The sequence below is a fragment of the Protopterus annectens genome, chromosome 4.part0 (genome assembly GCF_019279795.1).
Source record: "Protopterus annectens isolate FY-2018-M chromosome 4.part0, PAN1.0, whole genome shotgun sequence".
NCBI classification, from domain to species: Eukaryota; Metazoa; Chordata; order Ceratodontiformes; family Protopteridae; genus Protopterus; species Protopterus annectens.
Genome location: NC_056733.1, coordinates 315,683,445 through 315,710,665, shown reverse-complemented (window position 1 = coordinate 315,710,665; position 27,221 = coordinate 315,683,445). Strand labels below are relative to the sequence as shown.

General features: G+C 36.3%; 1 long non-coding RNA gene across 1 annotated transcript in view; it reads left to right on the top strand.

The window, feature by feature from the left end:
• LOC122800123 overlaps positions 1–24,435 on the top strand; it is a 195,545-nt gene extending 171,110 nt beyond the window's left edge. Inside the window, exon 3 of the long non-coding RNA XR_006364535.1 lies at positions 23,271–24,435. This is a non-coding gene — a long non-coding RNA (uncharacterized LOC122800123). The remainder of the gene's footprint in view (positions 1–23,270) is intronic.
• Positions 24,436–27,221: the final 2,786 nt, after the last annotated feature.

Sequence of the window (27,221 nt, the reverse complement as noted above, 5' to 3'; positions counted from 1 at the left end):
ACCTCGAGTGGTTCTGATATAATGATTTATTCTTCAAAAACTAGACCGGTTTCAGCTATTCCAGCTTTCATCAGTAGTTGAAAATCACATAGAAAAACTGCTCCTTATATATTAATGAAAAAGTAATGACATCACTTCCTGTGATTAAAGAAAAAAACACATTATTGTCTGACAATAAAGTTAATAAATAAAAATAAATAAAAATTGTGTATAAATGAAATACAATAAGTATGCATGAATTGTTAATAGTCCATCCAAAATTGTGCCATACTAGTAATAATGTAAGATTATAAAGAAATAAATAGAGACTTTACCTGATGGAATAGATGAGTATAGTGTGATGATAAAGAGGAAAAACACATTAACATATAATTGGTTCTTTTGATTTCCTTGATTAGGGTTCCAGTATACACAAAAGTCTTATACCATGAAGCAAAACTGAAAATAATGAATATATATAGAGAAGATGAAAATTTATAATTTGTCATTGAGCCCTGGTGGGAAAAGCCCACCCAATTTGATTATCCATCTTTTCTCTTTATTATTAAGGATTTCATGCCATCCTGTTTTAAATGCCCTGTTTCCCATGATATGATCAATGATGCAAAAAGAAAATTTGGCCGTGGCGTGCTTGGTGGATTGTCTCTATAGAGCATTAATAGATCTGCAATTCCTGATGTCTCCCAAATGTTCTGCTATTCTGGTGCAGAATTGTCTAGATGTTTGGCCTACATAAAAAGCTTGGCATGTGCATGTAGCCAGGTAAATGATCCAGTCGGAACTGCAATTTCCAAAAATTGTCATATCATGTATCTGTCCTGTGTTTTTACTTGTGAAACTTTTAGTTTTGAATATATAATTACAAAAACTACAATGGCCACAAGGATATGTGCCCACTAATTTGATTTAATGTGATTTTCAACTACTGATGAAAGCTGGAATAGCTGAAACCGGTCTAGTTTTTGAAGAATAAATCATTATATCAGAACCACTCGAGGTGCTGGCTTTCTTTCTCACAACTGTTCACAGCAGCTTGGTTGCCGAGCACCAGCCGTACTTGCTAGCTGGATTCTACATTGAATACTCCTTGTTTTGCTGGCTGTTGGCATTCTTGTGGTTCTTCTGTAACTAACACCATTTTGGGTTGATTCCTTGCCTGTTGAGGAGGGCTCCTCACGGAAGGTTGGCGATAGATACTTTTTGCTTCTTGAACTTTACTAATTTATGCATTATTTTAGTGCTGTCCATCATTGTGTACTGTTGTTTCTCCATTTGTGGATATTCCATCTGATTTTCGACTGGCTACAAGGTTGAGAATCCAGCCAAAGTATTCTCATTGATTTATGTTGGTGTCGCTATATGGATTTCATCCAACAAGTGATTGCTGAGCTGTACGCATCGTCTGAAATTCATTTGGAGGACATTTGGTGAGATTTATAACATATTTACGACTTTACCTTATTTTTGGAAACTGTATTCGACATATTTGGGTTACGGTTCGCACTCGGATAACAGCACATGAGTGTGTGACTACGCAAATTTTTCTGGGGCTATTAAACTACCCTTTTTTTGAACTTTTATTTTGTCTTCACTGGGAGATTCTCCGTTAAGAGACTGTTGGGTTACTGTTCGTATTTGGATAACAGTATATGCGTGATATCGCAACTTTTTTTGGGGCCATCCGAATACGCTCTTTCTGGATTTAATGGTATCTGTCGCTGCTGGAAGATCGTTTATTGAGAGATTGTCAGTTTATCAATATTTCCCAACCTCAATTTGACTATATTTGGAGAGAGTCTTAGCGCATCAACAAACTTTCATGCTCTTATACTCTTGGGCATATCATCATGGCTTTTTAAGCATGGTTGGACTAGAATAATTTATATTTTGACTTTTTGGTGAAATATTTTGTGTTTACCAAACTTGTCTTTTGACTTTGATTTAGTAGATGCATCTGATATTTTGACATTTTTCTATTGTACTTTTTGTGAATCAGCGTTTTTGCAATGATATATCTTTTTATATGGCATGACAAGGCCTAATATTAGGGAAGAACTTTAAGGGATTGTTTATGTTTGAACCATCAGAAATACTTTTTGTATCTACGGTTTATAACCATATTGGAACAGTTTGGGTCACAGTCCGAATTCTTATAGTGGCTTGTCTATAACTGCATTACTAGGCCTGCAATACTATCACATATACTGCTTCTATATCATTGTACATATATTTTTTTTGACTTTGGATAGGAACATTGGACATACAGAAATATTTCCAATCATTCAGGTTTTACATTTGTCTCAGGTGAAATGATTCTTTATGGAATTTTCAATCCTGGTTTTTACACAACTTATGTTCACAGATTTTTTTGCTATTAAACCATCTGAATCTATGTAGCTAGATATAGATACAGGAATGGTGGTTTTCTAACACTGTATTTAGGCTATATTGCATGGTTGGGGTTGACCTTGACTTCATTATATTGTGGTATGGTAGCATGTCATGGTTCTCTATATTACTATATGGAACTTTAATTAGGGATTCGGCGCTAATACATTATGTTGAGTTTTTTTGTTCCTATATACAAAATAATCTCATGACTGTGTTTCAACCTTGATGCTGCTCAATGTTTTATGTTCATCTCCACAATTGATAACTTTATATTTTTTTTGCATATTCAGATTTTGCCTGTCTTTAATAATATCATATATTGATGCTGTTTTGATTGAACATTCCTTATGTTTATTTTGTTGTGTATGTATATACATATTTAGGGATTACATACCTAATATAACAAATCTAGATATAACTCTTTTAGGGCAGTTATAGTTTGTTTATATTTCTGTACCAACATTTACAAGAATATTTTTCAAACATTCATGCTGCTCTATTTATTAGAGTTATTTCTTTAAATGAGCTTACAGAATATGTTTCTTTTTAATACACTCTCTTCATGTTTAGACTTAGCTGGTCTTAAACTACATTATTTTGTGTTATTGTTTTGATTGAACATCTTCGTATGCTCAATTTGCTTTATATGTGTATATACATTTTTATAATAACATACCCATTATAACCTACCCAGATATAACTCTTCCAAGGAAGTATAACACCTTTTATGTTTGAATAACATCTAGATGCACACTTGTTTAATAACACTAGCATCTTATTTAAGGTGATACTCATATCATGGTTTGTCTTACAAAATACCAAAATATTTTGTCCTGATTTCTCGAGCATTCATTTCATTTGTAACTTTTTGGTACACTTGGGTAAATTTATCACATAGTTTATTCTTTCCAAAGGGTTCGGAACAGTGTATTGGTGTATTGTTCAGACTACTATCCTCTCTTTCAACACTCTTACTGCTCCATATAAATAGCCTAACATTTTTTAACACAACAACTTATTGTCATGGACCTTGGGAAATTATTATCTAGCCTATGTGCAGATAAGGATGACCTTAAAGTATTCGGTATTGGTATTAGTTCCTCGAATACTATTGATTTACCCATATTGGATCCAGTTGACGGTTGTGTGTCAGAATTCAATCAGCTAGGTAAACAAATCAAAATATTAAGAACTAACATTTGGCACCATAAGCTATTTAAGGCTTATCAGACCCAGAAGATTTCACCTAGAGGATTGAGATCAAAAATTCAGCCACTTGTTGGTACACCGGACGATATATTAATCAGGGATTGGCAAATAGTACAGCAAGAAGCAGCTATGGCATTAGTTGATATACTGGCATCCTTTTATGAAAGGATAGTTCATGCCAATACTCTGGATGTTGAAAAGACATGTAATAACTTAAAACAATATGAAAATCAACCTCAATTTCATAGTAGTCTGAACAAACTTTCCAAAGAACTGACCACATTGGAGAGTAATCTTAAATCCAAAAAATTACACAAGTTTGCTAGGGATAAAGAGGATTACAGTAAGGGAAGACAATTTGAATCCCACAAAGGTGTGAGATTTGCCCAAGGGACCAAAAGCTTTACTTTTGTGCGTAAGAAAAGACCGAGATTAATTCTCAAAAAATCAGGATCTTCCAGCAATACCTTTGGTGAGGAGTCCTCCACAACAGATAATGAATCAACCAGCATGGGTGATTCACCACATAAGAGGCAGAAGTATGATTAGCCCTTTAGGGGCAGGACACATAGGGGAGGGAGAAAGCATCGGGGTCAAAAGTCTAGAGGAACTCTTCCAATCAGTAGTGAAATAATGGAATCTCATCAAAATGTGTTAAATATCTCAAAATACACTTTGTCTTCAGATGAATATTCTATTTTGAATAAAGGCTTGGGTTTTATACCTGGTTTTTTCATTGACGAGAGTTCACATGTTGCTGATATAGTAGAGTTTTGTAGGAAAATTAATTTACACTTATTTTTTAAACAACAGGACAACCCTAACATTTCTCCAAGATCTTCTGAATTTAGATTCCATAAATCCACTTTCAACCCCCCATGGACAAACATGTCGCAGTATTCCAACAGGCGGTCATGAAGGATTTACATTTTCATTCCAACAAATCTGACAACACTACAAATAACATATCTTACAGTGAACAACTTGCTTTAACTAGACTTAAAAACAACAAGGATATAGTTATACTCTCTGCTGATAAAGGGGGTGCAGTCGTTGTCATGGACGCCGATTATTATCGGGATGAGGCAAATGGACAACTGTCCAACCATCATCACTACATGAAAATGAGCACTGATCCCACACCCGCCTTTAAACAAGAAATTGACCAATTCTTACAAGAAGCAGTCGACACTGGGATTATTTCTACCAACACCAAAAAACATCTCATGGTGAAGGATCCTGCCAAACAATACCTATATCTATTGCAGAAAATCCACAAATCGATTGATAAACCACCAGGAAGACCGATCGTATCTGGGATTGGATCATTGATGGAACCCCTGTCAATGTTTTTGACCGAAAAACTGAAACCATTACTATCCTGTATTAGAGCCAGGATTCAGGATACAACGGAATTCCTACAAATTGTTTCCAATTCACAACTTGAACCTGCATGGCTTCTGTGTACTTTGGATGTGAAATCTTTGTATACTAGCATTCCGCATTGGGCAGGACTGATGGCCCTGGAATTCTGGTTAAATAAAGCCAATATTTATCCTCCCGGAATGAATACATTACTTGTGTGTATGGCCGAACATGTCTTAACCAAAAATGTATTCTATTTTCAACAGGACTGCTATTGGCAGATACAAGGTACGGCCATGGGGGCCTCTTTTGCGCCTATTTATGCAGATTTATACATGGGATACATTGAAGAACATATAATTTATGATGAATTGCATAATGCTTATTTACCCGAAATTGACATCTGGAGGAGATATCTGGATGACTGTTGGCTTGTATGGAAAGGAGGTCCGGAATATCTCCAAGAATTCATGGAACATCTCAATGGAAATATGTGGGGGACCAAATTCACTGTGGAATACAATCTGAATGACATTCATTTCTTGGATGTCCATTTACAAAGACAACCGGATCATACATTAAAAACATCTGTTCATCGCAAATTTCCACAATATAACACCTTATTACATGCCAACAGTCTCCATCCTAAGCATATCATCAAGAACATCCCAAAATCTCAGTTCCTGAGAATCAAAAGAATATGTTCTTCTGAACAAGATCTAAATATACATCATGAAGATCTGACTAATAGATTTTTGGCTAGAGGATATCACCGGGAGGCCATCAGCTCTGCGACACAATGGAGTACAACACTACCCAGGGAGTCACTATTAATTTACAAGAACAAAGTTAGATCTAACCATCCTGATATATGTAGATTTATTACTACATATGGTAGGAATAGTCATAATCTCATCAACATCATCAATACACACTGGAGCATACTCACATCTCACCCTCTTTTGGAGGGCTATTTGGGAGAACGCTGTTATTTCTCCTATAAGAAAGGCAAAACATTAGGTTCCCATTTTTCTCATTACAAAAGAAACATCATGCATGACAACACTGCTATACAGAGAACTCTTACAGGAGACAAATTAGTGGGCACATATCCTTGTGGCCATTGTAGTTTTTGTAATTATATATTCAAAACTAAAAGTTTCACAAGTAAAAACACAGGACAGATACATGATATGACAATTTTTGGAAATTGCAGTTCCGACTGGATCATTTACCTGGCTACATGCACATGCCAAGCTTTTTATGTAGGCCAAACATCTAGACAATTCTGCACCAGAATAGCAGAACATTTGGGAGACATCAGGAATTGCAGATCTATTAATGCTCTATAGAGACAATCCACCAAGCACGCCACGGCCAAATTTTCTTTTTGCATCATTGATCATATCATGGGAAACAGGGCATTTAAAACAGGATGGCATGAAATCCTTAATAATAAAGAGAAAAGATGGATAATCAAATTGGGTGGGCTTTTTCCACCAGGGCTCAATGACAAATTATAAATTTTCATCTTCTCTATATATATTCATTATTTTCAGTTTTCCTTCATGGTATAAGACTTTTGTGTATACTGGAACCCTAATCAAGGAAATCAAAAGAACCAATTATATGTTAATGTGTTTTTCCTCTTTATCATCACACTATACTCATCTATTCCATCAGGTAAAGTCTCTATTTATTTCTTTATAATCTTACATTATTACTAGTATGGCACAATTTTGGATGGACTATTAACAATTCATGCATACTTATTGTATTTCATTTATACACAATTTTTATTTATTTTTATTTATTAACTTTATTGTCAGACAATAATGTGTTTTTTTCTTTAATCACAGGAAGTGATGTCATTACTTTTTCATTAATATATAAGGAGCAGTTTTTCTATGTGATTTTCAACTACTGATGAAAGCTGGAATAGCTGAAACCGGTCTAGTTTTTGAAGAATAAATCATTATATCAGAACCACTCGAGGTGCTAGATATCTATACATCTAATGAGTTTTGAGGAGGCTCATATCCTTTTCAGAATGAGGAATATATGACCTTGGAATATACTGATTTTATTTATCATTTGATAAGCATGAAGCATTTTTCTATTTTTCCTATCCAAATGCTCCTTTACCTTTAGAGGTCAATCAATCATCCCAAAACTGTAAGTTAGAACAGGAAGAGCAAATTAGTTTATAGCATGGAATTTGTTCCTCAATGTCAGGGATGTTTTTAATATTAGTTTTGGTCTTTTAAGGTATTCCTTACTGAGTTGTGTTCACATTTGTTCATGTTTTGTTGCCAGTTTGTCATAAATTTATAAATATGTATGCACTCCTTGCTGCTGAAGTTCCTTCATATCAGATTTCTGTCCCAGAATGATATTTTCTTGGTGATGTAGCTTTCCTTCTTGAAACATTGGTTTTGCACATTTGTAAAGACTAAATGCCATTCTTATATAATCTGAGAAAGTTTTAACCACTTGCAGCTATGCCTTCAACTACTTATATGATGAACTATACAGTTTTAAGTCAACCACAAAAAGAAGATAAGTCTTTAACCTTGGCTGTTTTCTGGGAGTTGAATTGTAATCATGGCCTAATCTGTTAAGCAGGCAGCTCAATGCATTAAGGGCAGGACAAAAAAGCACAAGTGACAAAGAGTCACCGGAAATATCCCCCTTTGAATTTTTACACCTGGGATAATAATTCACCCTTTGTTATAGATTACTCCCAGAGTGGTTTGCAATCAATTTATGGTCACTGTAATGTTATTGATCAATATAGGGTGTATTTTACACATCTGCAAACACTACTTTATCGATGAATGTGGGTGGGATTCTGTCAAATGTTTTATTTTGTAATCTATCCATGCTATAATTAGATTTTCCTCACTTTTGCAATTCTCTATTATAGCTTTATTTAGTGGAGTAACAAACATTCCATAGAATGATGGTACTTTGGCCAATGAGATGCTCTATGATTTTTGGGTATCGTAGACAGGGTTCTAGAACTGACGAGGATATGATATGGGATCTTGTTTATAGATAATAGGATTCAAAGGAGTTCAAGGACATTTTTTCTACTCATATTAGAAGTGATGGTGTTTCAGCTAAAGACAAACAAAACCTCATGTGAGGACACTCCCATACTTAGTAAACTGGCACCAAACCACATTACACTGATATTTGTCACATTTTGAATTTGTTTTAATTAAGCTGGTAGCATAAGTAGGCCAACGTTTCCTGTAAAAAGGCACTATGCGGATAGAAAATGTCTTAGTCAGTATGCAAAATCCCTGGAAATACAGATGCAGACAATCACTGGTGAAGCAGGTAGACTGCCTTATATGGCTTTCTATGTTGACATTCACCCCCACAACCTTAATGACCCTGGTATCTAAGGTGATTATTGAAGTTAATCTGTTGCTTATATTATGGCATTGTGCTCCGGAACCAGAGGATACTGCACATTATACCATGATCCCCCCAAAACGTGCACGCTGATTGGCCAGCGTGCCCGTTGTAAATCGAGTTATACTAATGGAAAAAGGTCCGGTCGCCCGGACTTTTTCCATTAGTATAACTCGCTTTTAAACACTGTCTCAGCTATGTTAAATGGGTTTAACATAGCGAGACAGCTTTAAAATAAGCAACGGAGATCTCCGTTGCTTATTTTAAACTGTCTCGCTATGTTAAACCCATTTAACATAGCGAGTGTTAAAAGCAACGGAGAAAGCAAGATCTCCGTTGCTTTTTTTTAGTGTCTCGCTATGTTAAATGAGTTTAACATAGCGAGACAGTTTTAAAATAAGCAACGGAGATCTTGCTTTCTCCGTTGCTTTTGCCCACAGCTCTGATGTACTGCTCAGGCGCGCAGTACATCAGAACTGCCGCGGATGCCAGACATCTGCGGAAGGGCAGTAAACAGGCATTATACTATGCCATTATTTAAGAAAAGTAACAGTTTCTTTTCTTAAATAATGTCATATATAGCAATAACGCACTTCTGGGTGTGGGTAATGCTAAATTTACCCACGGTTGGCTTTGTTTGGTCCCTCGGGCTTCGCCCTTGGGACCAAACCACGCGAACCGTGGGTAATTAGCATTACCACCAGCGTCAGGTTATTGCTATAAACGTAGCTTCCTTCTAGCCTTAGCAACAAATTCAGGGAGCTGCTTATATCCTAGTCTATAGTGATGCATCATATGTGATTCACAACTACATAAACAATGACCATGTCATAATCATACTTACGGTAAAGTGACTTGGAGCATTCTAGTCATATGGTGAAGTCTAGCACCCGAGAGGCAGCTGAATACTACCCCATGTCCATTTATCCTCCTGAGTGTTAACCCATAGGGCCTAGCCAAGTCACACTGGTGACTCTCATCTGTGATGCTGCTGGTTGTAGCGAAAATAAAGGTATAAGTAGTTTGAACAAGTGCTTTTGTCTTGCAAAGGTTTGGCAGTTTTGCAAGCATTTAGAGTGCTGTGCCTAGGAAGTCTTTGTAGTATATGGAGTATTGTTTTTTCTTCTTTTATCACCTCAGAGCAGGACTCTATTTGCTATTTGTGGTGTGCAGTGTTAATATAGGCACTGACAAACAATTTGTTTGAGAAGTCTGCCTGCAATCATGATAAGTCTTTGCTCCTCTCATATGTGGATCCATTTTGTGGTAATAACTAAATATGTGGTAGTTTGTTCACTGCCTCAGGGTGCCTACTGTTAGAAGACTTGCAACAGGCAGAATTAGGCCCCCTGGTTAATGTAGAAATGCGTGGCACTATACAGCTTGTGATGTTATGGAATTGTGGTGACCCTTAGTCGAAACTGGATGGGGGGTATGTCTGTACGATATATAAAAGGAAAACAAGGCTGTATAGATTAGTGTAGCATATACATCACATTGTAATACAGCACATTAAAGTGAAATATAGGTGTGTAGATTCATACTAGGCTGTTCATCCTGGGGACTCTTTGTAGTATAGCCAATTATATCATCAGTTTAACAAGACAAATTATTACCAGGCCCCTACTTAGTCTCATCCTCTTTCCATAAGGCCTGAAGAGACAAAATGAGGAATATTCTTATAATTTCCTAGTCAGTTGTCTAGGTTGCACTTAAAAAGGTTCACTCAGCTTTAACTCTGTGGGTCTATTCCATAAAATAGATATTTTTTCCAAAAGATATATATCCCTGAAACAGGTCTTATATATGTTTCAGTGGTAGTTTAGGTCTATTAAGTGGATGTTTATGGTCCATGTGTAGGAGGGTAGATAGGACTGGATCTTTTAAGAATCTGTAGGTGAGACAGAAATCTCTCAGTTGTCAGTAGGAAACAGAAAAGAGTGAGACCACTTTTAGGGGTCAGGATAATTGAAGGAAACAATGCCGTTGATTATTTATTTATTTATTTTTTTGGTAAGAAAATGCTGCTGTCTCTCAAGCTGGGTCATATACCTAGACAAGTGCATACCAAAGGGGGATTTATATTTTTTATTGTTCTGATAAGGGAGGAGTGGAGGAGAATAATTATTTCCTTGGATAAAAAAGATATGCACCCGTTAATTATTCTGGCAACGTAAAAGGATTTCCAGTAGGGGTGGTGGTCACATGGTGGTCAAAAGATAGCATTGTTATTGAAGGTTCTCAAGTCCTTAATTATCGAGTTATTTTTAGGAGAATGTTCACTTATGAGAATAGAGCAGGAGTGCTCGGTTTACCAAAGAACACAATCCTGCATTTTTTGACATTTAGTCTGAGGCAGTGGTCCAAGCATCATTTGTTAGCATGAGATTAGACCCTTCTGAAGAATTCATAGTTCACCCAGTTTAGTTATGAAACCTTTGAGCTTGCAGTCATTGGCAAACTTTATCATCCACAGGTCATTGGTATCTGCTTTAATTTTAGAAAGGTAGATGCCAGAGAGTAGTGGTCATAGGATCAAGGACTGCTGGACACTGTGGTTAACTACTCTTTCATTTGAGGGGGCACCTGCAGAGCTCTAACATACTAAGTTGTCTATGAGACAGTTTGCTGTCCAGCAGGTAACATAGGGTTTTGACTTTAAAACTGATTAGCTTTTCAGTGATGCCTAAGTATGGCGTGGTACAAAAGTCATTGGCCAAGTCCTGGTAGCTGTTTGAACTGATTTACCTGAGTCTAATGCCCTAGTGACTTGTTCAAAACAGTCCACTAGGTTTAAAAGGCAGGATCTGCTTTTAAGAAACCCAAATTGATTAGGGTCCAGGGTTTGTATGCTACCTGTGTCCTTGATTGTGAGGTTAATAATGATGTCCACCAATGCCTTACAGATAAGGCTAGTGAGGCTGATAGGTTCATATTTGCCTGTGTACATTATGGGTCCCCTTTGTGAATTGGAATGACTATGACAGTTCTCTACACTTCTTGCATGAATTCAATGGATAATCTGAGACTAAAGAGATATAATAAGGAGTTGGCTAGGCAGTGCTTTATTCCAACAAGAAGACAACTTTGCACATTGTTAAGGCCTATAAAGCCAGTGTTTTTAGTCCTGTGGAGAGGGTTTAGGACTTGCTTAGATGTGATGGAGATGGGGTAAGCATTCTAATATATTATAAATAATTTGGGAGGGTAGGAGGTAATAATGTTTGACCTGAATTATTCTGGTTATATCTTGGCAATGTCCTCAGGAGTTGAGTGTGTGATACTGTTTTGTATTAACTAAGAGCATTGCTGTTTTTATTATTATTATTATTATTATTATTATTATTATTATTATTATTATTATTATTGTTATTATTATTTTTTCCTGACATGGCTGGAGAAAGCTTTATGGTTGCATTTAGTATGCATGGTAATTTGCCTTTCATACTTACTGTTAGAGGACATTATTTTGTTTCTAAGTTCTTTGGTGATTGTTTTTAACTTTTCTTTAGTTGATGTGGTGTTAAATTTGTTTTTACAGGCTAAGAGTTTCTTTCTGTTATTGTATAGATTGTTGATGCTGTGGTCTGTTCTTTAATTTGGCAATATAGTTATATCTTATTGGACATTCAGCATCATCTGAATGAAGGAAACCTCACAGAAGCTGTGTTTCCCCTGACACAGCATAGGTTGAAAGAAAAAGAGGAGCCCACCCTAGAAGAAGTAACACCAGCAATTAGGAAAATTAAGTCAGGGAAAGCAGCAGGCTCAGATAAGATTTTAACTGATATGCTCAAGATATTACGTGAGATAAGGAAGAAATGGCTCATGAGAGTATTCATAGCAGTGTGGAGAGAAAGGTGTATGCCAGATGACTGGAGAATAAGCATACTAGTGCCAGTATGCAAGAACAAAGGGAGCATTCACAACTGTGGGCATTATAGAGGTATCCTGCTACACAGCAAGAAAGTTCAGGAAAGGGAGACTGATAAGTGAATACACAGAGTAGTAGAAAGCAAGATGGGAGATAAACAGTCTGGATTCAGATCAGGATGCAGAATAAATGACCTGATGTTTCCAGTGAGATAGTTAAGAAGCTAGAGATGAGGAAAGAGTCCAACTGGGCTATCCTAGACTTGGAGAAAACATATGACAAGGTCCCCAGAAAGCTGACTTGGTCAGTCCTGTGGTGATTCGCAGTCCCAGAAACAATGGTATAATTAGTGCAGGTTATATACAAGGACCCAGTGACTCAAGTATGATCAATGTCCTGCCCCACAGAAGGTTTCATAGTGGGGGTGGGGATGTATAAGAGTTCAACTCTGAGCCACTTGTTAGTCATAATGGTGATGGACTGCAATAAAAAACAGGTCTGAGAGGAGAGATCAACAAAGTTGCTGTACGCAGACAATATGGCATTACAGGCAGACTCTGAGCAAGAACTTCAGCAAAGGATAGGAGAATGGAATGCAAAACTAAAGGCACATGGGATGAAACTGAATACAGATAAGACAGTTCTAAAGGCAACAAATGGTGGAAGCCAGAAGAAGCTGTGAACTGCGATATAAGGAAACTAGGGATACAGATTAGTAGCCACAAGTATCTTGGAGGAATGGTTTAGTAGAAGCGAAGTGTGAATGAGGAGGTCAAATCCAGAATCAGATGGGCTTCAGCAAACTAGCACAGTGTCAGGGTTAGTGTATTATTGGAGAATACCAAAGAAGCTGAAAAGTAAGGTGAACAAAATAGTGGTGCAACTAGTATAACTATATGGCACAAAAACCTGGGCAATAATGCCAGAGCAGTGGAGGAAGCTAGAGATGATGGAGATGAAGTGCCTGAGGCAGGTGGTAGGATGCATACTCTGGGACAGACAAAAAAAGGGGACATCAGAGTGGAAGCCAAAGTGGCTACAATTGAAGAGAAAGTCAGAAAGAATACATTAAGTTGGTTCAGACAGGTACAGAAAAGCAGAAGAACATCTGGTGAAGAAGATTTGGGGCAGCCAGGAAGAAGGTAAGAAGAAATGAGGGCATACAGCAAATAGGTGGCTGGATTGCATGACAGAAGACCTGTGATAATCAGCCATGACACTCAAACAAGGTAGGAGAGTAGCACTGAATCAAGAGAGATGGTAATAGTTAATATGATGCCCCTATCGCATGTAGAAAATGAAAAAAAGGGGACTGATGATGATCATGATGATGATCTGTATCTTATTGGAAGTAAGGCCTCAATACTAGCTTGGAGGTGAGCAGAGAATTTATCTGTGACAACTGTAACAAGTGAAACAGGCTCCTTTAGCTGAGGAGGAGGTTTGAATTTCATCAGGTCTTCAGTTAGCTGGAATAGATTTGTTTTGGGGTAGTCACTGAGAATAAAATGATTTCCTGGTGACTTATGTCTCACACCTACAGTAATTGTTACTGCATTATGGTCAGACTGACTAGTGATTTAGCAAGCCTGGGATCTCAGCTTAGGGTCCTATGTTTATGAGAATCTGGAGTAATATTTTAAACCCAGCCATTTGGATTCAGACTGGCTAGTCCAAGGAGTTAGTCTTAATGAAATCCAGAAAGCTTTGCAAGAACTTATTTGCAGTGGCATAGGTTCCACAGTTAACAGAGGCATAGTTAAGGTCACCCAAGAGGACTGCGTTTGGTTCTATGGTGAAGGAATATGTTTGTTAAGATATGTCTCCTGGTCTTCTGGTATCATGGGGTGGTATATAGCAGTATAATATTGTAAATTTGCTGTAGCGTATTATTTTGTGATTGAAATAGATTAGCACAATTTTCCAACAGGCATAGATAACAACTTTTTCCAAGATTCTAAAAGGTGGTTTCAGTAATAGGCAAAGGGTTGCAAAAGACATTTGGTACTATAGGTAAGGATGCAACAATACGTTAAACTAGTCATCAGCAACAGTTTCATTTATAATGGTATAGGTTCATAGGTTCATAGGTTCATACTAGGCTATCTGCCCTAGGGCATTTATAAGTCTAGCCAGAGTGTGTTTGGCTTTCACCACCCATTTTAAATTAATTTTGCTATGTCCTTTTTCGAGGTTAGTATACTGTGCCTCTGTCTAACAGTGACACAGAAGTGATACCCGGGGTAAACCTACGATCTCCCATCCACTCATTAATATTCCTCTTGAAGATAGTCAATGAGGGACTCTGCCTAACCTGGACTGGGATTTTATTCCAGAGTGAAGGGAGCCTCTGGGTTATGAATCTGTCCCTCCAGCATGTCCTATTTATTTCAGTGCTGAGGTTCAAGTCTCTCGAGCACGTAGCTCGATGGGATTTGGATTTTCTGAGGTGCAGCATGTCCATTAATTTTGGGTTGGACATGGCTTTATACATCAGGCACAGATAGCCTCTGAGCAGGTGGTATGCCACTGAGTAGAGCTGGAGTTTCTTTAACCGGGCAGCATATGGCATCTGTTTGAGCCCTTTGATCCTCTTGGTGAGGTACTTTTGGGGTCTTTCCAGTTGCTGCAGGTGTCTGGTAAGGTACATCCCAAAAGGGGCATTGTACTCAATTATGGACCTGATGAGGGATGAGTAAAGAGGCACGATGACCTCCCCTGATCTAGATGTGAATCCCTTCATGATTAGGTGGGCTATATAAAATGTTTTACTAACCACTTTGGCCATGTGGTTGTCAAATGAGAAATTGCTATCATCTTGGGTTCCCAGGTCCCTAATTACTTCTTCTGTACTTAATGGATTACCACCTATGTGATAATTTGTGGGCACTTTGTTTTTGCCAAAGGGGATGACTATACACTTTTCGGCGTTTAGCTTGAGGCCATGGCTCTGGCACCAGTTGTCTGTTTCTATGAGGCCCTTTTGGAGGATGCTTGTGTCGGCTGGAGAGTCTATTATGGCACCCAGTTTGCAGTCATCTGCAAACTTGGTCAGCCACAGTCCTTCCATGTTGGCCTGTACCTCCGAGAAATATATACCGAACAAGAGAGGTCCCAGGACTGAGCCTTGTGAGATGCCACTTGTAACTGGTTTGGAGTCTGACATGGCTCCAGCAATTCTAACCATGTGGGTTCTGTCCTTGAGCCAGTTTGCAACCCATCTAGTGACATAGGGGTTTATATTTAAGCTGATGAGCTTATCTATAATGCCCAAGTGGGGTACTGTATCAAAGGCTTTTGCGAGGTCCAGGTAGGCTGTGTGGATCACCTTCCCCTCATCAATGGCCTTCGTGACTGTTTCAAAGAAATCGACCAGGTTTAAGAGGCAAGATCTTCCCATAACAAAGCCGGACTGGGTAGGATCCAGTGTCTGTAGGTCCCCAATATCTTTATTTATGAGGTCCATGATGATCGTTTCCATAGCTTTGCAGACCAAGCTAGTCAGGCTTATGGGGCGATAGTTTCCAGGATCCACTGAGGCACCACCTTTGTGGAGAGGGATCACTGTTGCTGTACGCCACTCTTTGGGTACATATCCTGTAGTAAGGCTGAGATTGAACAGTAGTTTTAGGTTTGGGTTTAGCTCTTCTTGGAGTTCATGTAGGACGCAGCCCGGGACACCGTCTGGTCCCATTGATGCTGTGTTTTTTGCTTTGGAGAGGGCGGCTCTTACCTGAGCATCTGAGATGTCAGGGGGGCAGCACTCTGCTGGGATAGATATTTACCCTTTGGTGGGGGTTTGCACTGAACCTGTCAGCTAGGATGTTGGCAATGTCTGTGGGTTTGGTGTATTTTATGTCATTTTGGACTAATTCTGAGCATATCTGGGAATTCCCACCCAGGCTGCTAACATAACTAAAGAAAGCCTTGTGATTATCCTTAGTGTCCTGTGCAATTTTTCTCTCGAAGCTGGCCTTAGACGATTTTATGAGTGCCCGTAGCTTTTTGCTAATACTGATCAGAGATGCCTTCCCTTTTTGGGATTTTGCTCTAACATGTAGTAGCTTCCTCCTTCTATTGTATAGTTTGTTTATGGCTGGGGTCCACCAGACAGGACGTCTGCCTTTGGAGGATTGGGTCTTGGTTTTATTTGGGATTGCATGATCCATGCATTCCTGAAGGTGTTCATAGAATGCGTTTATAAAGGATTCTGTGGTCTGGGCCGTATTTTCCACAGTCCCGTGGGCTTTGAAGGATTCCACCTTGGTTTTAAGGAGTTTGAGGAGAGTATTAAATATGATACTGAAAAGAAGAAGAAATGGAGTAAACTATGTGCTAAATTGCTATTTTAAGGAATAAGTACAATGGAAGCACCTAGTTAAAAATGACAAGATAGATACTACTGTTATATCAAAAGATACCAATGAGCAATTAAGAGCTACACAGCAGGATAAAATAACAGCAATGCTAAATTCAAAGCAAGTAGCAGATAGTGCCACAAATTGTCAGCACATGCTACCAAGCATAGACAGGTGCAAGAAAGCAATAGGGAATATTCGCATAAGAATAATGGGATTCTAATAAGGTGACTGATTCCTGGAAGGGCTTGGAAGATTAGGACAGTTAGCTGTAGTATGCATTAGGCTACTGTGTACTTACTCCCCAAACAAACTGCACTCTGCAAAGTACATCAAGCCCTTTTGTGTGTGTGTGTGTGTGTGTGTGTGTGTGTGTGTGTGTGTGTGTGTGTGTGTGTGTGTGTGTAAGTGTGCATTTACACGTGAAAGTGTAGTTGTTAGTGACTTTTTCAGTTATGTGCTTATCTGTTTGTGCAACCAAAATTAATAGCTATCAGTCAGGTTTGAAAAATTGATCTTTGAGGCAATGCATTTGGAATACTAGTATTTGAAGGTGTATACTATATCTACTTAAGCACCTCATCAGATACCGACTCACACAATGTTAAGAGCTTCTGAGCAATAACTACAATCGGACAGAAAAGTGTGATGTTTTCTTTTTCTGCTTTAGATATACCACATCTTTTTTGAACTGTTGAAATTGAGTTATTCTGACTCTTCAGTTCAATAAGAACTTAGAATGGCAAATATTCCATTTATAACTCAAGACACTCGTAGCTTTTGAAACACAAATTAATTTTTAAGTTGAGTATAGCCGCCATGATTTGCAAATAGAGTTGTTGCTGAGAGTACAACAGGCTCTTGGTTTCTAAAGTCATAGCTGTGTAGGCAGAAAAAGATCTTGTATGAAGTCATGTGTGTTTGTTTACTACCGTGTTTTTTGATATATAGACATTTTAAATATTTTGTACAGTAGCTTATAAATACCAACCACATATTTAAGCATCTTTTATAAACATTAGTAATTCTGCCCCTGCAGTACTTTATCATTCTTATGTAACATTCTAGAATTACCAACTGCCGTGAAACCTTTCCTAAAGGGGTTCAACATGTGAAGAAACAGTTCTTCACATTATCAGCAACGTAAAAATAAAAATCAAGAAATAGATCAAACGATAATGAAATATGCTACTGATCTGTTACCCATAACCAAAGCAGATGGATAATTTTCATAATTATTTCTTCCTGTAATCATTAACCAAAATTAATGGAAGTACATGCATACTGTAATCATGCACATTTATTCACATACATTTGGTTGGTTGGTTCTTGTGTTTTTTTTCTGGGAAAAATTATTTTATTTTATTTTTTGCAACTGGAAGAATTATTCTTGGTACATATTTTTAATTTTAAACTCTATTACATAGCTAATGAGTTTTATTTCTTAGCTTTTATTTTAATGAAATCAATACAGGAAAAACAGGAATATTTCAGTCCACTATGCAAATAAATAATTGTGAAAGCACCTTAGTTCACATTGTTTAGATACATAAATAAGATAAAACTATACATTTATACATGTATGCAATTATTTTCTAAATACCCATATGGCAGACATTTTAAAAATGGCTCATAATCTGTCAAAATAGTTAAGAATCTTAAAATATATCAGAATGCACAGTTAAGGGAATTATTATAACAAAATGAAAACATTTTCTTCAATTAAAGGGAGAAGGAAAGAGCTTTTATAATAGCTGTAAAGTAAGCTTTAGATACTAAGGTACAAACAGATAACTTGTTTCATAGGATTTTTTCCCCACAAGCAATTTTTAGGCTTGCAGTCCTGTACAATATTGAGGAGCCTATCTCTAATTCCCAGTTGCTCCCAAGTACTATCTGTTAAGTGACTTGCTCAAGGTCATACATTTGGTGAATAAAGGTTGAGGACATTGAACCCTGGACCATAGAAAATACAGCTCAGAAACTTAACCTTCTGCATAAGCTGCCAGACTTGCAAGGATATGTACAAGCTAATATCGAAATGCAAAGCAAACTGAGCTTGAAACTCACACATGAATGGGCATATGAGTGAAAAACCTAGACAGCAGTTGCATACTGCTTTTTTCTCATGTACTAACTTTTTACCTTAATGGATTATATTAATTAGTTTTATTCCCTCTCTACTTGTCCTTTAAATAAGCGCAAGAAAATTATAATTATATTATTGCAGTATTTGGTCATTGTAAAAGGATGATGCAAATCAATCACATTTTACAGCAGCATGATTTGGTCTATATTATCATTACCATTCATATGATGGAGTTTTCCAATCTGATCGCAACTTAGACTATGCAGCTAAAGCCTACTGCTAAAGAAAAGTGCTGCACATTACATTTGGTAAAAAGGAGGACGACCTAAAGAAAAATCTATGCCACTAAATAGTTCTGGATTCCGACTTGCAATATGCGTGACTGCTGTCCTATATCTGCACAGACTTATCTGACAATACAGATGAATAAAGGAAAAGGCAAATATGTAACAAGTGTGCCATTTTATATGAAGGGCAATCCAGGCACTGTTATAAATGCAGCTCATAAAGTCACTTTTAGTGGACACTGTTAATCTAGTATACTTCAATGAGGTCATCTCAGGCACCTTCATAACCTGCTTTGACTTTGTTAAACTGTGATATGTCATATAGTTGGAAGTGGTCAATATAATGCAATATAGACCATATCTGCAGGACAAGATGAAGTACATTAGGAGGTTACAACTTGACAGGGCAGATAACACAAGGTCACTGAGCCATTCTGAAGCTCATGTGCTAGAATAAGGGAAGGAAGAAGAGATAAGAGCAGGATGAAAGGAGTAACTAATTTAGCATAAAAGTGGCCTGAGAAAAGATGCAAAAAAATAGTTCTCAGTATGAGGAAGTGATAGTAAAATCTCAGTTTCTCATATTTAATAAAGGTACTCGTAGTAGATGAGGATGGTGTTTTGATGGAGAGAAGGAAGAGAAAGAAAATTTTGACATGAATATTGTGTAGGATTTTAAGGAGATTGGAATCCTAAAGGCACCTATAAAGATACATAAGTCTGATTATTGGCAATACGAGGATGGAACAGATGGTAGTATAGGAAAGATTCTGTCCAGTATTAGCAAATGAAATTTGTTTTGCCGTGATTTTATTACAAGATCACTGGCTGCATAACCCAGTCATGAAATTTTAAGGACCAATGCATTGGCAAGAGAAAAATGTTTTTCAAGGTTGATAGAAGATTGTTTTAGTGTGTGAATTACTGTATGGTTCATTTTGATTGTGAAATGCACTGTGGTGAGGAAAAGGTTGTTATACCTGGACTATAAGAGAAGACAGTATAATGGTATTGAAGACAGCCGAAGGGAGTTTCTTGCAACATGTTGCAAAAGTCAGTCTACGGAAAAATTAAAATGTGGGTATGAAAAAAAACACTACTCATCGATATTCTGTACATTTAGAAATGATTGAAAATGCTTCAAACAACTAATAGGCTGTAAGCTACAAGATGAGCATTTTAAAGCTGATTGTATGTTTACTTTAGTATTCCAGGAATGGAACCATGAGCTGAAGACAATGCAATTCTGTAACTGCCAAAAAAATCAACTGATGATAAACCTAGATGAAAGATCAGATTCAAGTCAGATGAGTTTTGTTCATAATAATGAGGAAATGAACAACCCTGGTAATGTCAGCAAGCCAAATGCACAAGAAATAAAGAGCCCTCACCTGGGAATGCAATATGTTTTTAATAAATCACTGAATGGACTTGTCTTTATTCACTGTTCCCTCTACTGTCTGTAAGCTAAATGGCTCAGCTACTTGAAAGTGGTGAAGAAAATAAAGATGATAAACATTTGTTCAGGAAATTCCATAAAAATTAATTGAAGCAAACGATGGTTTCAAAGCTATTGAAGCAGAGCATGATAGTTTCGTGGATTGAGTAACCTCAGTTTTCTAAACCAGACAGAAACTGTAGATATTCTGAAACCTCTGCTACAATTCTAGACCCTGATACAAGACACTGATGTTAGCTAAGCATATAGGAATTATTGATAAGGTGATTCCAAAAAATGGTGGGAAGAATAAAACAGCAAAAAATCCATAACAGTTTCTTGACAAGATAGTAAGGGGAGGGATTATTGTAATGTTTAAGGTGTTAACATACACTTCTTCAAAACAGGATGATACAGGACTGTTTTAAAGTGTGTCATCCCAAGAATATTTGTAGTGGCATAACACAGAAAACCAAAAGCTCTGTGCATTTCTTGCAAACCTGTTTCCCTGAATTGCAGCGCACTGAATTAGGATAAATTCAAACTGAAAAGTTCCATAGGTCTTAAGCCCCAAAATCTGGAGTTTGTGGGTGAATGCACCCTCTAAGTATGAGATATTTTTGACCTTTCTGATCAAGTATAGGAATTCTTGACTCAGAGGGATAAAGCCCTTAATATGGATCATATGAGCTGAGTTTAGTTAGGGGTATAGACATATCCATCCTTTGGAGGGTGGTGGGGGTACAGCAGGACACACACTGCTACAATTCTGCATAACAAGGCTAGTGATGCAAATGTGCATACTGGGGACAGGCATTCAGCTTAACAAACCACTGAATATGGGAGCATCGGAGGATGTAGTCACAAGACGTCATTGTGGGCGTTTGCTGTGATGCAAATAGTTTGTCCCACCAGAGGTGAGGTCTCATAGCTGGGATGCCAGTGAGGACAAAAAAACAGCTTACCTGGACAAGGATCTCCATAGATGGCTGTCACACTCAAACATAGGGTATAGAATTTAAATTATATATTTGTCCTGCTATTGATAGCACCTTATTTCTCAGTGGTAACCAGTTATGCAACATGATTATTTGAGCTGTTAAAAATAAATTGATTTACAATCTCATTAGAGGAAGCATGGTTCTTATTTTGAGAAACAGGAATTTGAATTATTTTAAGAGATGCATTTAGCTTTTACAAGTATTGACCAATATAAACAGATCAGGGTATAAGGTGTCTTCATCATAGTTCTTAGAAAAGAGAAAAGCATTACTAGTCTGTATCCGGATTCATTTTGTACTTCAAGGACAGACATGCTTGTTATACTTTTGTAATGCTAAGTAATATTTTTCATGACTGTATTTTTTTAGATTTTACTCCAGTCTGTACTTGTGTTTTTACGTAGTATTAGGGTAGTATTCATAGTCTGGGGTTTCATATTTTCCTACCGGTGATCTACTTAGAGTGCTCTATGTAGTTATGCAAATCCTGGACTTTTGGGATGATTAAGAAAATGTGGAAGACTTTTTATGAACTTGGCTCCTGTTGCAAAAGCGTAATGTGCTTAACACATAGCAATAGGGGGACAGCTACTACGCTGGTAAAGGGCTTTGCACGTATGCGTGTGCATCTGATTTATAGACATGAATCTATAATGAACATATTTGCATACAAAGTGTGTAAATAGCCCTGGACTTATGCAAGTAAGAAGCTATTTTCAGGGAAACATGGAGTTGTGAAGGGAGATTAGGTGTTGTTTCTGCATACCTGGACATTTGAAGGGGTCACTTGGAGAAATGTTTCATTTTTGTGCTTGTGAATATCGGGGCATGTTACTGACATGGTTATTCGGTGAATGTTTCATTTTAGTACTTGTGTATACTAAGGCATGTTACTGAAGGGGTCACTTAAGGAAATGTTTCATTTTAGTGCTTGTGAATACCTAAACATCGTAGTAAAGATGTCGCTTGGGCAAATGTTTCATTTTAGTGCTTTGCATACTAGGGCATGTTACTGAAAGGGTCGCTTGAGTGAATGTTAAATTTTAATGCTTGTGCATACCAAAAAATATTACTGTAGGAAATAATTCATTTGTGTGTCTGGTATGTGCTTGTGCATACATGGTCCGACTGCTGAGCAAAATAATTTAGTGTGTCATTTTAGTGCTTTTGCATATTTAATACAAACAAATGAAGGGGTTGCTGAGGGAAATAATTAATTTGTGCATCAGGGAAGTGCTTGTGTGTACTCAGACAAACAAATTTGCAGATTGCAACTCAAATATCAAAGGCAAAGCATTGCATTTAACAAGGGATGTCAGACTATGACTTGCAAAACTGTCTCATTAGCATAGCACGTTTTGCAACATCTCATTATTTTAAGGACTTTAACATTTGCCTAAATGGTCTCTATCAATCTCACCTTTGCAACACTCATTCATAAGCATCAGAAATACCCCAATTGCATTTGTGCAAGTGACTATGAGTACTGGTATTAGTATCCTCAACTTCTAACAATATGTTCCTCTTGCCACACAATAAAATGTAAATTGATACTTTGTATCTACATGTGCAGGCTGCCTGATGTTTCTTTGTGCAGATACTCTACAAAAAACAGAATGAGTGCCTTTATAAAACTGAGCTATTTTATAAAAAAATCACTTTCCATGAGAAGTCTTATTCGTATATTTATTTCCAGATAAATAACTTAATGATAGTAATTTTACTAGTTAAATAAAAACATACAAGTGATAGGCTTACTGTTAATAAATAAGATGGCGTTGAGATGAAGTTGTCGAAAGTGGAAGTTTTTGATTTAGTCCTGTTTTCTTTTACAGCTTATAAAAGTCATATCAGTTATGGATTTCCAGTGAATGCCAACTGAGGTTACCAAAGAAAACCATGTGATACATTTTGAAAGGTGGAATGAAACAAAATGTTGCATATAAGTCGGGAAAAATAGCTTTATTCAATATTTCTCCAGCAAACTAATGCCACACATGAACTGAAATGTTTTCACTTTGCTCCACGTAGTATACATTTGATTTTTGTTCAAAGCAGTTTTCAGAAATAGCTGTTTTAGTAACTTGTGAAACTTGGCCTAATGGCAAAAATTCAGCAGAGGCTAAAATACATGAAAATATGCCTGACAATTGTTTATGTTTGTAAAATGGCATTCATTTTCCAGTATTTCTAAAGTTTAAATCAAGATCCCAGTCTTAATTTCTTTTCAGATTGCTAAAGCATTGAATAACTGGAACCTGCACTGATGTCAGTGGAATAGCCAAAAAACAGTTGTAGGTTAATCAAATGGGCTACATTACACTTGGTCAGAATATGCATGTTTCATACAAAGTTATTTCATTAGAGGTCTCTGTATTTTGTCTTTGGGGAACAGACAAATGGCCTCTTATATACTGCTATTAAACCTAACATTTCAGTGAGCCTTAGCGTTCATAATATGGCACATTGGTTGTTTATTTTCCTCTTGGAACATTTGACCTCTAATGTCTAAAATATCTGTGCCCTTAGTTGTCATTAGGTCAGAAATAATACCAGAAATTAAATGTGAATATATACAACTACACACACACACGTGCATCTCTCTCTCTCTCTCTGTATATATATATATATATATATATATATATATATATATATATATATATATATATATATATATATATAAAACCCATATGGCCAGCACCATAAGATCAACAATTCAGTCCATCAAAAAAAAATGTAAACACAAACAACTCCTGCATACAACAGAAACAAAGCTTTTGCAGGGTACCACCACAACCCCTGTTATTTATATACACCAACTCCAAGATTGCAGTACAGTGGGAAAATGGACAATTTCCTGATGCCAACTGTATTGGGATCTCAGCCAAAATCGTTCAGTGGAATGAATTGTCAATCACATGGTCTTGACCATAAGGAATCAATGATCTGTTCAGTCAATCTTTTGACAAAGACCCATTTTTATCTATATAAATATCTCTACCTAACTATATATGTCTATATATAGATATTTCTGTATTTGTTTTTATATATATATATATATATATATATATATATATATATATATATATATATATATATATATATATATATATATATATATATATATATATATATATATATATATATATATATATATATATATATATATATTGAGTGTGTGTGTGTGTGTGTGTGTGTGTATATATATATATATATATATATATATATATATATATATATATATATATCTACGGTTTCACTGCCGAATTTAAAAATCCCAAAATCACAAGTTTCAGAATATCGAGTTCAGAATCTCGAGATCTTGGAATCTCGAAATTGTGAACCCCCCCACCCAAAACACCACCCAACAAACTAAAACATGTTTATGCAGGGGGTGAAGCCCCCCTGCAGCACCCATGTGGGAGGCTGCGCCCCCACTCCCCCCTCAACTTAAATATACCAAGTCTGAGATCGCACTACAGCGAGGAAAAGGGAAATCTCCTGGTCCACGCTGTATGCCGATCTCCGTTCAGGATTTTGAAGTTTTGAAACTTCGAACATATGATCTTTGATCATATGAAATTCAAAGTTTTGAGCTTCGAAATTCTGAATGGAACCATATATATATATATATATATATATATATATATATATATATATATATACATACACACACACACACACACACACACACACACACACACACACACACACACACACACACACACACACGTATATATATATATATATATATATATATATATATATATATATATATATATATATATATATATATGGATTCCTATCAGATGATAGAAACTTCATTTGACTGAATCCCATTTGACTGAGACCATAAGACTGAAATTTCAAAATACTGAAAAATCACTTGACTGAAACACATAATTCTGAAATAACAGTAAACCAAGCTGGAAAAGACAAACTAGTAACTTCAAAATGGAAAAAAACAGGATCCAACCAAGAGACACACTGAGGCACAATAAGCTTATTGTGCCTCAGTGTGTCTCTTGGTTGGATCCTGGTTTTTTCCATTTTGAAGTTACATAATTCTGAAATCTTACAATGCTCTTATCATATCTTATAATACTAAAATGTTACAATGCTAAATTTCAACATACTGAATTGTAAAGTGGATGATATAAAACCAGAATAGCTGGTGGGGGAGCTACTGGTTTTATATCGTCCACTTTACAATTCAGTATGTTGAAATTTAGCATTGTAAGATTTTAGTATTATGGGTTTCAGCCAAGTGATTTTTCAGTATTTTGAAATTTCACTCTTATGATCTCAGTCAAATGAGTTCCAGTCATATGAAATCCCTGTCATCTGATAGAGATTCATATATATATATATATATATATATATATATATATATATATATATATATATATATATATATATATATATATAGAGAGAGAGAGAGAGGCATGTGTATATATAATTTGCAGAGGGAGTGAGAGGTGCCATATTATTTTCAAGTTTCTGAAAAGTTAATGAAATGATATAAATCAATTTAAAAACCACTCTCACCTTTCCTTTGCTCCTTACGCCTTCTTTCTCCATCTCTCTTATTTTGCTCAGTACTTATACCCTACCCTTCCCTACTGTCTACATACCTCTCTGTCTAATACTAGTTCAGGACTTTATCCTTACCTACTTCTGAAGTATTACAATATTGGAGCATTGAATGAAATATCCCTCTTCTTAGAAGAAACAGGGAAATATTCTCGATGTATAATACTGAACCAAGTCTCAACTTTTCTATGGTAACATGCTGAACCGCATTTGGTGACACTTTGTAATGTTTCATTATAAACATTTATAAATTGCACCTATTTTTCCATAAACATCACTTATTTCTCTACTATTGCTTAATATTTTGCATTATTAGTTAACAACTATTGTTGTAAGTGCTACTAGGTTTAATATAGTTTTAGCTTTCAGTATTGTTAGTTAAAATCTATTTGCTGTTGCTTTAACTACTGCTATATGGGTTACATATGTTATTAGATGCTGTGTAGTCGAACTTTTCTCCATGGACATCCACTGCAAATGGGTTTTCCTTACCAGTCAGACTTTCAAAGTAAACAAATGTAAAATAAAAAAATAATATACCTATATATAGATAGATATAGATAGATAGTTATGGGTGCCATAGGTTTGGTTACAGAATGCATTTATTTGGATCTGATGCTTTTGATAATTTTCATGGGTGGTTAAAATGGTTACATTATATTACAGTTGACTGTACTATGCTTTAAGGCATTATCCTTTTATTCTATTCCAGTGTCAGTGTGGAGATAGTATATTTACTTTCTAGGTGTGTAGTTGCAGACCTCCCCATGTACAAACTAAGTCTGTAGTCATTGTAGATGATTGCAAATCTCACAAAATTGTTTACATTTCCAATTACTTCAGTTCATTTCTTTTGTAGATGATGATCACAGAGGAACTTGTTTGACTTATTTTCTGTTAATCAAAGTTCATCTAAGGCAATAAACCCATCCATATATACATGTATTATATTTCAATATCTATCTATCTATTTATATATATATATATATATATATATATATATATATATATATATATATATATATATATATATATCTGAGAGCTACAGAATCCTAAAAGCCCAAACTCCTGAAGACCAAAATCCTGAGACCAAAATCCTGAAAGTTAAGTTCAAAATACAGAAAACTCAAAATCCTGAAAACACACAGGATACCAACACTCACTATATTCCAGCACAAGTACATACAGAAACA